This window comes from Actinia tenebrosa, unplaced genomic scaffold (genome assembly GCF_029948245.1).
Source record: "Actinia tenebrosa isolate PJP-AT-01 unplaced genomic scaffold, QUT_ActTen_1.0 PGA_scaffold12__29_contigs__length_12842862, whole genome shotgun sequence".
NCBI lineage: Eukaryota > Metazoa > Cnidaria > Anthozoa > Actiniaria > Actiniidae > Actinia > Actinia tenebrosa.
In genome coordinates, this window is record NW_028292572.1 from 3748825 (window position 1) to 3760260 (window position 11436).

Sequence of the window (11436 nt, forward strand, 5' to 3'; positions counted from 1 at the left end):
TCTAGATTTCTAAATATTTCAATAGGTTTTTTTTTTTGTTCCTTTTGAATATGTAGCCTGCGTTGCTAGAATAACAAAATAAACAAAAGAAAGAACAAAAAAGAAATATAAAGAAAAAAGAAATGTTATTTGGTTTCAAGCCTGCATAAGTAAATTTTATCGAGACCCTGAAGTATATACGTTACAGGGCACTTCTAACTGACAGAACGAATAGGTTTTGAGGAGGGAAAAAGCCGGCGAACCCTTATAAACCGCTTTAATCAAGAGAGAAAGCGAAAAAGACCTACTCACACTTCATGTTAAGAGAAACCGAGACCCAGACGTGAGGTTGGCGAGTAGAATACCGCTACATAACCCTTTCTAAAGAAGTGTTAATTCAGCTGTGCATGCTGCCTTTGTGGCATATATACCTGCAAAATACCGATACGACTTAGATGTAACAGCTTTATCGATTTACTTAGTAACTGTACATGTCAAATCCATCCACGAATACGGTTCAAGCGTTATCGCGCTAAAAAGATTGCACAATTTTGTAATCCAGTGTGATTGCAAACACAAACTATAGACATCAAATTTAGCTCGTCAAAGGGGGGCAAATTATGTTAATCCAAGCTAAAACTCTAGTTCCAAGAAATTCACGCAGGAAATAGTTTTTGAGTCACTTCTAATATTTGTCATTGTTTAATAAAATTCTTATACGAGAAAGTTACTGATCGATGTATTTTCAAATTGTGTAAGCTAATATGTCAGTGGTCAATCCAGAACGATTTCAAGGGTAGAGTTTTTCCATCTTTAGCTGTGGCCGTGTGGTGTTCCATCTTTAGCTGTGGCCGTGGTGAATTGCGTGATCTTTAGTTCGTGGGTTTGTTCACCTTTTATTGATTGAAACGTTCGAATTGCGTCTTTTGTACTTCTCTCTACAATCATTTTCATATGCTTTTTTTAAATCAACAACCAGGCACAGCTTTAAAGGATTGCTAAGTACCATCATCATACGTTTTGATAAAAATATCATTCCTGAGGTCACATATTCGGCCCTTCCTTTATTTATACCCTGTTTCTCAAAAAGTAAGCAAAAGCGCAACCCAAAGCGGTAAATATATTCATATCGTTCAGCTGATTCAAAGCAGAAGGACCGTTAGTTGGACGGTAAATATATTCATATCGTACGGCTGTCTTAATCCGGAAAAACCGTTGGTTAAAAAGGACGTTTACCTTTAAAGATAAGTGAACACTAGTAGTATAGGCGGGATGGCACTGGCCGGATTTTGGACGGGGAAGGGGACGGGGAAGGACGGGGACATTAATAATTCATCACATATTACCATAAAATGACGAGCAGACTATTGTTTATTTATATCGTTACCATAAAACGACGAGCAGACTATTGTTTATTAAATCGTTACCATGAAATGACGAGCAGACTATTGTTTATTAAATCATTACCATAGAATGACGGGTAGGTATTGTGTTGTTGCCATGACGACCAATTGACGCCATGAGTTTATTGTTTGACAAGTTTGTTCAAGTCTTTTGTTTACCGATCCAGTTTATAGAGCGTGGGGATTTTGAATTTTTAACTCCAAAACTCAAGCAAGCAAGCAAGACCTAAAAAAATTTACTTTCGAGAAACGCAATGACTATGTTATTTCAGTTAGGCTCTCGAGGATATCACGCTACCGTCAACGAATTCAAAGGACTAATGAAAATTTGATGACTATTGTATCCAACACAATGCAATTAAGAGCAAAGGTCCACTAATATCGAGCATCGGCCGGTCACGGTCAAAATTTCGATTTTGCTCATTTTTGGTTTGCTGGAAGGTATTACCGAGTAAACAAACGAGGTGTAGTTAGTTTTTCAAAAAAACCGCTAAAATTCTGAGAAATCCGAGAAAAACTGTTGGCCTAGCGGCGATCTCAAAAGTATGCAAATTTTCAGTTGAATCAAACCGGTCCAAAAACAACTAACGCATACAGAATAGGAAAAAGATATGAAAACTATATGTTTATAAATTGATAGAAGAGATGCTTGAGACTTGATTGGGTATAAAATAATGGTTTTAGCTATTTACTGAAAGCGGTCAGATGATATTTAGAATTGAGTGATATTCACACATAGATTTGACCCTTGCTACGCCAAAAAAATTTAATCAAGTGCGCAACTTTTTTTCTCAATGAAACTCACGTCATGAACTATTTGGATGTTCTTCTAGAACATATCCAAAAATCAGTTTGGGTTATTGTATTTAGGGTTTATCCGGAGGCCGTGAACATTGAGCATTTTCGACATATATCGTGACTGAAATCGACAAGTGTTTGTGTCTGGTCGCTATTTTCTCATTGGTTTCTAATTTCATCCGGAATTAAAGCCCGAAAATGCGTTTCCTTTTAAAAAAATACCTTTTATTAGCAGTTTACATTATTTTAGCAGTTACAACATTCGTTTCGGGTAGATTCTCTAAAGAAAATTAAAAACAGTCGGATTAAGCCAGTAAAACTGACACAATTGAAGACCTACTGTACGATTTTACCTGTTCCACCTGATAAAATAGTTTCAGCTTTAAAAACTTTCCTTTTGAGAAATCTCAAAATTTTGGGTACGGTTTACATCGCACGAAATCAATGCAATTTAAAAAGGAACATGGACTTGCAAAAGTCATTAAAGATAATATATTTTGAAATTAAATTATAAAGCAGTTTCATGCACGTTACTTGACAGCATTCTGCAAAATCCCAAATGATAAGATGTACATGCCCAATTAGAATAACGTCCCTGGACGAAAACTTTGGTTAAAAGTTCGGTTCGACGTGCTGATCAGCTGAGCTGCCGGAGTTATACACTAGTCAACTGAAGCCCCTTCAATGGACCCCGGGACAGGGCAGGGAATTAATGTGACGAGACCGGGGGATTAACACGCATGCATTTAACAGCGTGAATGCACGGAGATACGGGGGATTTACCGCGTACTACAGCAATTTTAACAGCGAATGTTTTCCTGTGTACCCTGGGCAGGGCGGGGAATTTAACACTACATAAATGTTAAATTCCCCGCCCTTTCTCGGAGGTCGAAGGTTGGGGGTTTCAATTGACTAGTGCATAAAAACAAATAAAAGAAAAAGAAAGAAAACAAAGAAACATTGAAACGAACGAATGAAGGAGGGAGGGAGGAATAGGAAGGAAGGAAGGAAAAGCAAGTGAAAAAAGGAAGGAAGAAAGGAAGGAGGGGGGAAAACATAAGGTCATCCACCCCCCCCCCCCCCCCCCCCTAAAAAGAGGTCAAACCACAAACGAATGTTTTTTTCCTGACAATTAGAAATTACTGCTGAAATTTAAAAGATCTCTCCTCATGAAAACACAAGTAAAAGACTTCATAACACTTTGAAGTGTACCCTTCGAGCAGATTCGCCTTTTTACCTTGGGGGGAGGGGGGGGGGGGTACTTCGCCAGAATTTGGGTAGGGGTGTTCCGCTGGAATTCTGAAAGGGGTACCCTGTTTATGACAAAAAAAACCTCAAATTTGTAGACCCTGTTTATGATAAAAGATATAATTTACTGCACTGAGTTCTTGTTTCAATTGTCATGTCATCTCGCGTATCGTTTTTTTACGACAATAATAACCAGTTTCGGTCAATACGAAAGTAGAAACCATGAATATGACAGGAAGCTCAGGAAAAAATTGGAATTTGAGTGACATTGCATACCCTGTTTATGAAAAGAAGCTCGAAAAACCATACCCTGTTCAGCGGATCATCCCCATATAGTCTATATATGGGAGTACCCCTTTCCCCCCACCCCGTGCTTCCCCCCAGGCGAAAGTGGTTAAAGGAGACTGCTCGTCTCAGTATCCATTTCGATTCCACAATCACGGTAATTTTCCATTGCCTATTTTAATAAATATCCACTTCGCGGCGAAGGATCGCCCCTCTTTTAAAACTAAATGAAAATATACAAAAGTTTACAAAAAGACGCCGAATAGCCGAATAGGAAAATAAAATACCGAGATTGTCCCGAAATCCGAATCTACCTAAACGAATGTTGTAACTGCTAAAGTAATGTAAATTACTAATAAAAAGTATTTTATTGAGGGAAAAGCATTTTCGTGCTTTAATTCCGGATGAAAATAGAAATCAATGAGAAAATAGCGACTAGAAACAACAAACACTTGTCGATTTCAGTCACGGTATATGTCGAAAATACTCAATGTTCACGGCCTCCGGATAAACCCTAAATACAATAACCCAAACTGATTTTTGGATATGTTCTAGAAGAACATCCAAATAGTTCATGACGTGAGTTTCATTGAGAAAAAAAGTTGCGCACTTGATTAAATTTTTTTGGCGTAGCAAGGGTCAAATCTATGTGTGAATATCACTCAATTCTAAATATCATCTGACCGCTTTCAGTAAATAGCTAAAACCATTATTTTATACCCAATCAAGTCTCAAGCATCTCTTCTATCAATTTATAAACATATAGTTTTCATATCTTTTTCCTATTCTGCATGCGTTAGTTGTTTTTGGACCGGTTTGATTCAACTGAAAATTTGCATACTTTTGAGATCGCCGCTAGGCCAACAGTTTTTCTCGGATTTCTCAGAATTTTAGCGGTTTTTTTGAAAAACTAACTACACCTCGTTTGTTTACTCGGTAATACCTTCCAGCAAACCAAAAATGAGCAAAATCGAAATTTTGACCGTGACCGGCCGATGCTCGATATTAGTGGACCTTTGCTCTTAATTGCATTGTGTTGGATACAATAGTCATCAAATTTTCATTAGTCCTTTGAATTCGTTGACGGTAGCGTGATATCCTCGAGAGCCTAACTGAAATAACATAGTCATTGCGTTTCTCGAAAGTAAATTTTTTTAGGTCTTGCTTGCTTGCTTGAGTTTTGGAGTTAAAAATTCAAAATCCCCACGCTCTATAAACTGGATCGGTAAACAAAAGACTTGAACAAACTTGTCAAACAATAAACTCATGGCGTCAATTGGTCGTCATGGCAACAACACAATACCTACCCGTCATTCTATGGTAATGATTTAATAAACAATAGTCTGCTCGTCATTTTATGGTAACGATATAAATAAACAATAGTCTGCTCGTCATTTCATGGTAACGATTTAATAAACAATAGTCTGCTCGTCATTTTATGGTAACGATTTAATAAACAATAGTCTGCTCGTCATTTTATGGTAACGATATAAGGTGGCTCGACCCCCTCACGCTTGACCGCTACCTTCCACTTTTGGAACGCTAGTGCATAAACGGGACGTTTGTCATGATGTACTTTGTCAGTGTGAGTGAATAGAATCGGCGAACATGCCTCAAATTAAAACCTTTAGAAAGAAACGAGCAAGACTTTTGAGTTTAGATAAAGAACCATACTTCGGGAGTAAATCGGAAAGCAGCTGACAAAGTACATCATGACAAACGTCCCACGTTTGAATTAAAACAAAACAACTGTTTGTTACCAAACTTCGGGAGTAAATCGGAAAGCAGGCAAGCGAGATGAGACCGTGCATGGTGCGAAATAATTTGGTGTTATGATCATTAGCAAACAATAGAATTCCCAGAGCATCAAATCGTTGGGAAACGATCAATGTTTTCTGTATTTCTCGTTCGCTTTAGATCGCTTTAAATGAGTTCAATAGTCTTGCAATTTTGTGTAATATTAGTTTAAGTTCAAATTTGTATCCTGACGTAATTTTGAGAGAAATGATCAGCGAATTTTAGAATAATGGAAGATCTAGTAAGATTGACTAGAAAACTGCGATGAAAAGTGCGCATCAAATGTTTACCCCGTCTTCTGCACTATACGTTTTCACAAAATCGCATAAGTCGATTACCTTCAAAATGTTCCTTTTAAAACTAGATACAGAGTAAAACTAAATGAGCAATGACTTTTGTGAATATATAGCTCTGAAATATTAATTTCGGCCGTATGAATTCCATTGTTTAGTTTTGAAGTAGATTATGCACTATATTTAAATAATCTCAAATATCTCATAATTAGCTAGATAGATTCTTTCAAAAATCCCCACAAATGGAGGCATCCAGTATATAATCACGTGGTACGAAGCATTTTAGTGATGAACGCTCTGAAAGGCTAAAATTATTTTCTAAACGAAAACAAATATTTCATCATAATCACGTGTTATGACGTCCGATCTCATAAAAAACTGCATCAAACATTAATTCAATCTTTATGTGACTTATGTGCGAAAAAGATTTGCAATAGGATAAAAAACGTTTATGCACTAGCGTTCCAAAAGTGGAAGGTAGCGGTCAAGCGTGAGGGGGTCCAGCCACCTTAATAAACAATAGTCTGCCCGTCGTTTTATGGTAACGATTTAATAAACAATAGTCTGCTCGTCACAGTTATGGTAATATGTAATGAATTATTAATGTCCCCGTCCTTCCCCGTCCTTCCCCGTCCCCTTCCCCGTCCAAAATCCTGCCCGTGCCATCCCGCCTATACTACTAACACTGTTTAGCATCTATTAAAAAAAACAAAAACTATTAATTAAATGAGAAATATAGAAATAACTCAAACTATAACACAAATTTATAATCATACTCGTCTGTCCTAGCGCCCTTGGGCAGCTTTATTGCATCCAGTTCTGAATCGTAAAGAAGGATTATTTCCTCTAGTAGTTTCGTGGGAGGCAGGCTTTCATTTAACGAAAGCCTTTCCTATTTGGAATTTTCATTCTGCGTTCCCTCATTTTCTCTTTCATCTTCAGTTTTGATCTGGCTTAGAGTATTTGCGGTTTTCTCTCTTTCATCAAAAGAAAGGCGTCTATGGACTCATGCTCCTTAGAAATCAGCTTAATTTGGTCAGTGTCTTCAACAGAAAGTCTAAACACTATTATGAGGACTTATTTTATCGAGATCAATACCATCTTACTACTCTATACATTGGAAAAAATTGCCCATACATTTGGAATATTTGCTTCTTTGGGTCTTTTTCCTCTCTTTCCAAAGCAAAAGATTGTTATTAAAAGTAAAGTTATATAGCACAAGTAAACTGCGTGACAAAACATCCTAAATGACCCGTAAATCTTCTGTTCTTCGCGAACTACTGTAGTTAGCGTGTTTTCGAGGCTAAGAAACCTAAGAAACCATAAGAGGCGAATGTATAGGCCAGCAGATAGTATGAGCTTATAAAATCAGCAAAAAATATGGTTCTAAATTTTAACAAATTCCTATGAATTATAGACCAAAATGTTCAGGGAAGCCCGGGGTTTTCAAATCCACTTCTGTTTTTTTTTTTTGACAGGTTCTGTTTTATTTCAAGGAGAGACGATTTTCTAGCTTGCCCCGGTTATGTCATGCATTTTCTCTTGTAAAATACATCCAATATCGTGCATTCAACTCAAAAAATACGGATTTTTTTTTCAATAGAATTCAATCTGAACCATATAATACAGTCCGTGAATAGTTGAATTGACTGAATCCGCTTCTGTTTTTTGCCTAGACAGCCATTATTTTGAGAAAATATCCAAAAGCCGTGTTTTTGAGACATAATCTGTATGGGCTTACATGAGGGGGCGTGAGCTTAAAATCGTAGCTGACCAAATGTTAACAGATTTTTTCTGATGGTACAAAACACAAATACGAAGGCCATCGGGAGAGTTCATGGCACTTCGAAGAATGCAGCTCTTACGGCATATAATAGCACTTAGTTAAATATTTTAGTAGTACAAATGTCTTTAAGTATTAATATTTTTGGGAAGTTGATGAGGCATAGAGTGTTTACCTTCTAAAGTAGACACTACGCATGCGCTGATTTCACAATGGTAATCAATAAAGCTGTTTTGATGCTATTGTTTATTCTTATAGCATGTCATAATACGAACGTATCAACCAAAATAAATATATTGATGGTTGCACTATTTTTGAAATCACCTCTCATTCAACAACGTCCATCCTGCAAGAAGAACTAGACAGCATTCAATGGATGTGCATTAATTTCAAAAACAAAAAAACAAAAAACAAAAAACAAAAAAAACAAAACAAAACAAAAACAAACAAGGAATTAACTATGTCTTTCTCAAAGAAAACACCTCATCTTCAACCTCTCCAATAAATGGTAACAACCTCGAAACTGTCAACGAAACAAAGTTCTTAGGTGTATGGCTGTCGTCAGATCTTAAATGGACTACTCACATCGAATATGCATGCCGAAAAGCAAGCAAACGCCTCTATGCCATAAAAACACTTAAACGTAGCGGTGCTAGTTCAGATGACCTGCGTTCTGTCTATTGCTGTTTCATCAGACCAATCCTTGAATATGCTTGTCCAGTGTGGCACTCTTTATTACTATACTATCTACAAGATCGCGTTAACAAATCCAACGAAGAGCTACAAAGATTATTCTACCTGGACTTAGTTATGATGAACGATTAAACGACTTAAGACTATGTAGGTTATGATTACCTTTACTACTAGACAGACGTGACTTTCTGTGTTATAAATTCTATAAGTCAGCATTGGTCAGTAACAATTCATTAACAAAACTTAACGAAATGTACATAGTTATTCTTTAAGAAATCCAAGAACATTTAGCCTATTTAAATGTAAAACCCAACGTCACTTAAAGATAGTTTTTTACCTTATGCTATAAGTAAATGGGATGCCGCCCTTTGGCAATATTTTAGTGTTCTCAATTTACCTTTTATAATTTCATTTTTTAACAATCTTTATTTATATTGTAAATTCAAGTTTTCCAATATTATATTGCTATTTGAATAAAGTTAAGTAATAATATAATAATACAGTCATGTAGTAGAATATAGTATATATTCCTTTATTTGATATATTTAAGTTTTACCTAGGTTTTTTTCTAATTAACTACTTCACTATATTCAATTTATTATTTTCTTTGTTTAAGATGCAGAGCTACTCTTTAGATATGCTTCAATAAATAGAACATACACATCTATCTAAAAAAATAAAATAAAATAAGATCTATGGAATCTGCAAGCGCTGTTTGGCTTTGTTCAAAAATGTTTTATATGCTCGTTGTGAAAAAGATTTAAAGCCAACGTCATTCAATTCTTGATGATAGTCGGTAATTCATAAAAATATCTTTGAGCAATTATCCTGGAATGTTCCTGTTTCTCAAAAGGGATGACTACATTTATAGCACAACTTGACCGCAGCTGGCGAAGGACTTTGCGTTTTTCGAGTTTCAAGTAATCTGGGAACGATGGTTCCCACAGCGACTTATGAGCTATACGTAATAGATGATATAAAGTCCTTTCTTTAACAGGGAGCCACTTGAGGTGCTCCACTACATCTCTTTCGGTGGTATATTTACTCGGTATATTTATTCAATACAAAGCTTACCGCTGCATTCTGAATTTGCAGTAACTTCTTTTGTTGGTACTACCGAAGTGGATTGAACACGATATCCTTAGAGTCCAGTTTGGATAAGATTAAACTTTCAGCTAGTTGCTTTCTCAAGCTGAGTGGAGCCAGGTTCTTTAGCTTCGAAGAGTGGATAACACTGCATAGCACGAAGAAGATAAGTAATGAATGTGATCAGTCCATTTGAGATGCTCATTAATCCATAATCCCAGAAGTTAAATGAAGATGTTCTTTCAAGCACTTTTCTCTTGATTGCAACATTAGGCGCCAGATCCTTGAGACCATGAGCTGTTGACATTTGCTGTGTTGTTATGAGCATCTGCTTAGTTTTGGAACCGTTTAACCGGATACATAGAACACAATCGGGTCGGGTTTTTTGAACGCTCATAGCGCGTTTAGTTTATATAAATTTCCCCATAAAGTATACACTTTCTAACAGCTTAAAGTTCAAATATTGCATATTCGATTTTACTTTTGGACAAAAATAATTCATTTTGGATAAATCGGGCATTGATTGCAAACGCTATGGTTCGACGCGAGATGTTTGTTCTCCCTCTGGTTAGCGTAAACGGATCAAATTTTTTTTTGCATCTTATTACACGTATGTTGTTCTACCAAAGTGTGTCTGCGTTTTTTCTTTTGGCGCTTCTTTAATCTTTTATTCAATTCCAAATTTATAACTACATGTTTTTAAGAGCATTCTTGAGAAAATGGCAAATATCTGACAAGTTAGTCCTTCGTAGGAGTAAATGTAAAGTGATGGAGGTGGAGATGTGTATATATGGGGAACGTGGAAGGTGAGTAACCGATGAGAGATAAGTAAGCGGAAAAACAAAAGAAAACAAGAGGATTAAAAGTAACAATAGACTAATTAAAGGTGAAGCGCTCGTTCATGCCAACAGGGTTGTGCGTACCTAAGGTGTGAATAAGCCTCATTTCTTTAAGAACATGCGTAATAAGTAAATTACGAGCCTTAGATCCCACACGGCGCACTGCCACATCTATCTAGTACCTCATTTCTTTAGTTTTGCGACAATGGTTGCCGCCGGTAAATAAAGATAAGCCAAAAACAACAAAGTCAGATATAGAATGATCGGGAGAATTAAAATGGCGGGAAACTAATTCTCCCGATCATTCTATTTCTGACTTTGTTGTTTTTGGCTTATTTTTTATTTATTTTTTATTGCCTCAAGGTCTTCCTAACACCAAAGAATGAACGAATTCGATTTTTCGACCGTTGCCGCCCTATGTTCGATTTTTGCTGACATCCTCTCTTACTTTTTATTTATTTTTTCATGTATTTAAAAAAAAGGTAACCACTAAATGGAAAAAACTATTGACTCCGACGAAGGACTAACGTCCGAAACGTCAGTTCCTATTTCACTACGGTGTATAACTTATCAATCTACGATAGATGTATATAAGGAATTCTTACTCAGTTAGCAATAACAATATATATATCTATATTTAATTATTTAATTTATATCCTTTTTTGCTATAGAGGAAAATTTATACTGTTGAATTTAATATTATAGTCTTTGGTATTGTAGTCTTTTTCTTTTTCTTTTTTTGACCCTAAATGAAAATTACGACAGCCAACTAGAAAGCTTAGCTCCTTTGGCTGTCGTACACTTACACCTATTATATTGTTTATTATATTAAAAATTTTAGATGTTATTCAACTATATATATTCTTGTAATTCTATTATTTAAAATTGAAAAAACAGTGTAAATAAACTGAAATTGAAATGAATTGATTTATCGTATGAAAAATGGAGAAGGTATTCCTTAGTAATTTCTTAATTTTTAAAAATATTAAAAATATATATAGTTTAATAAAGCTGCCATTTTTGAACATCTAATGGGTTTAATTCCATTCTTCTAAGACATTTTGCATAAAAACAAAAAAACTATATCTTACCTAGTATGTTGCCAAGTTTCGGGGTCTTCGCATTCGCATTCGCTAAAGATACGATTTCTTTCATAAAATTTGCTCTAAAAATCACAGCGAATGCATGTGGCTTTTAAATTGGTCCTAAAACCTGATGTAGTATTGGATTTT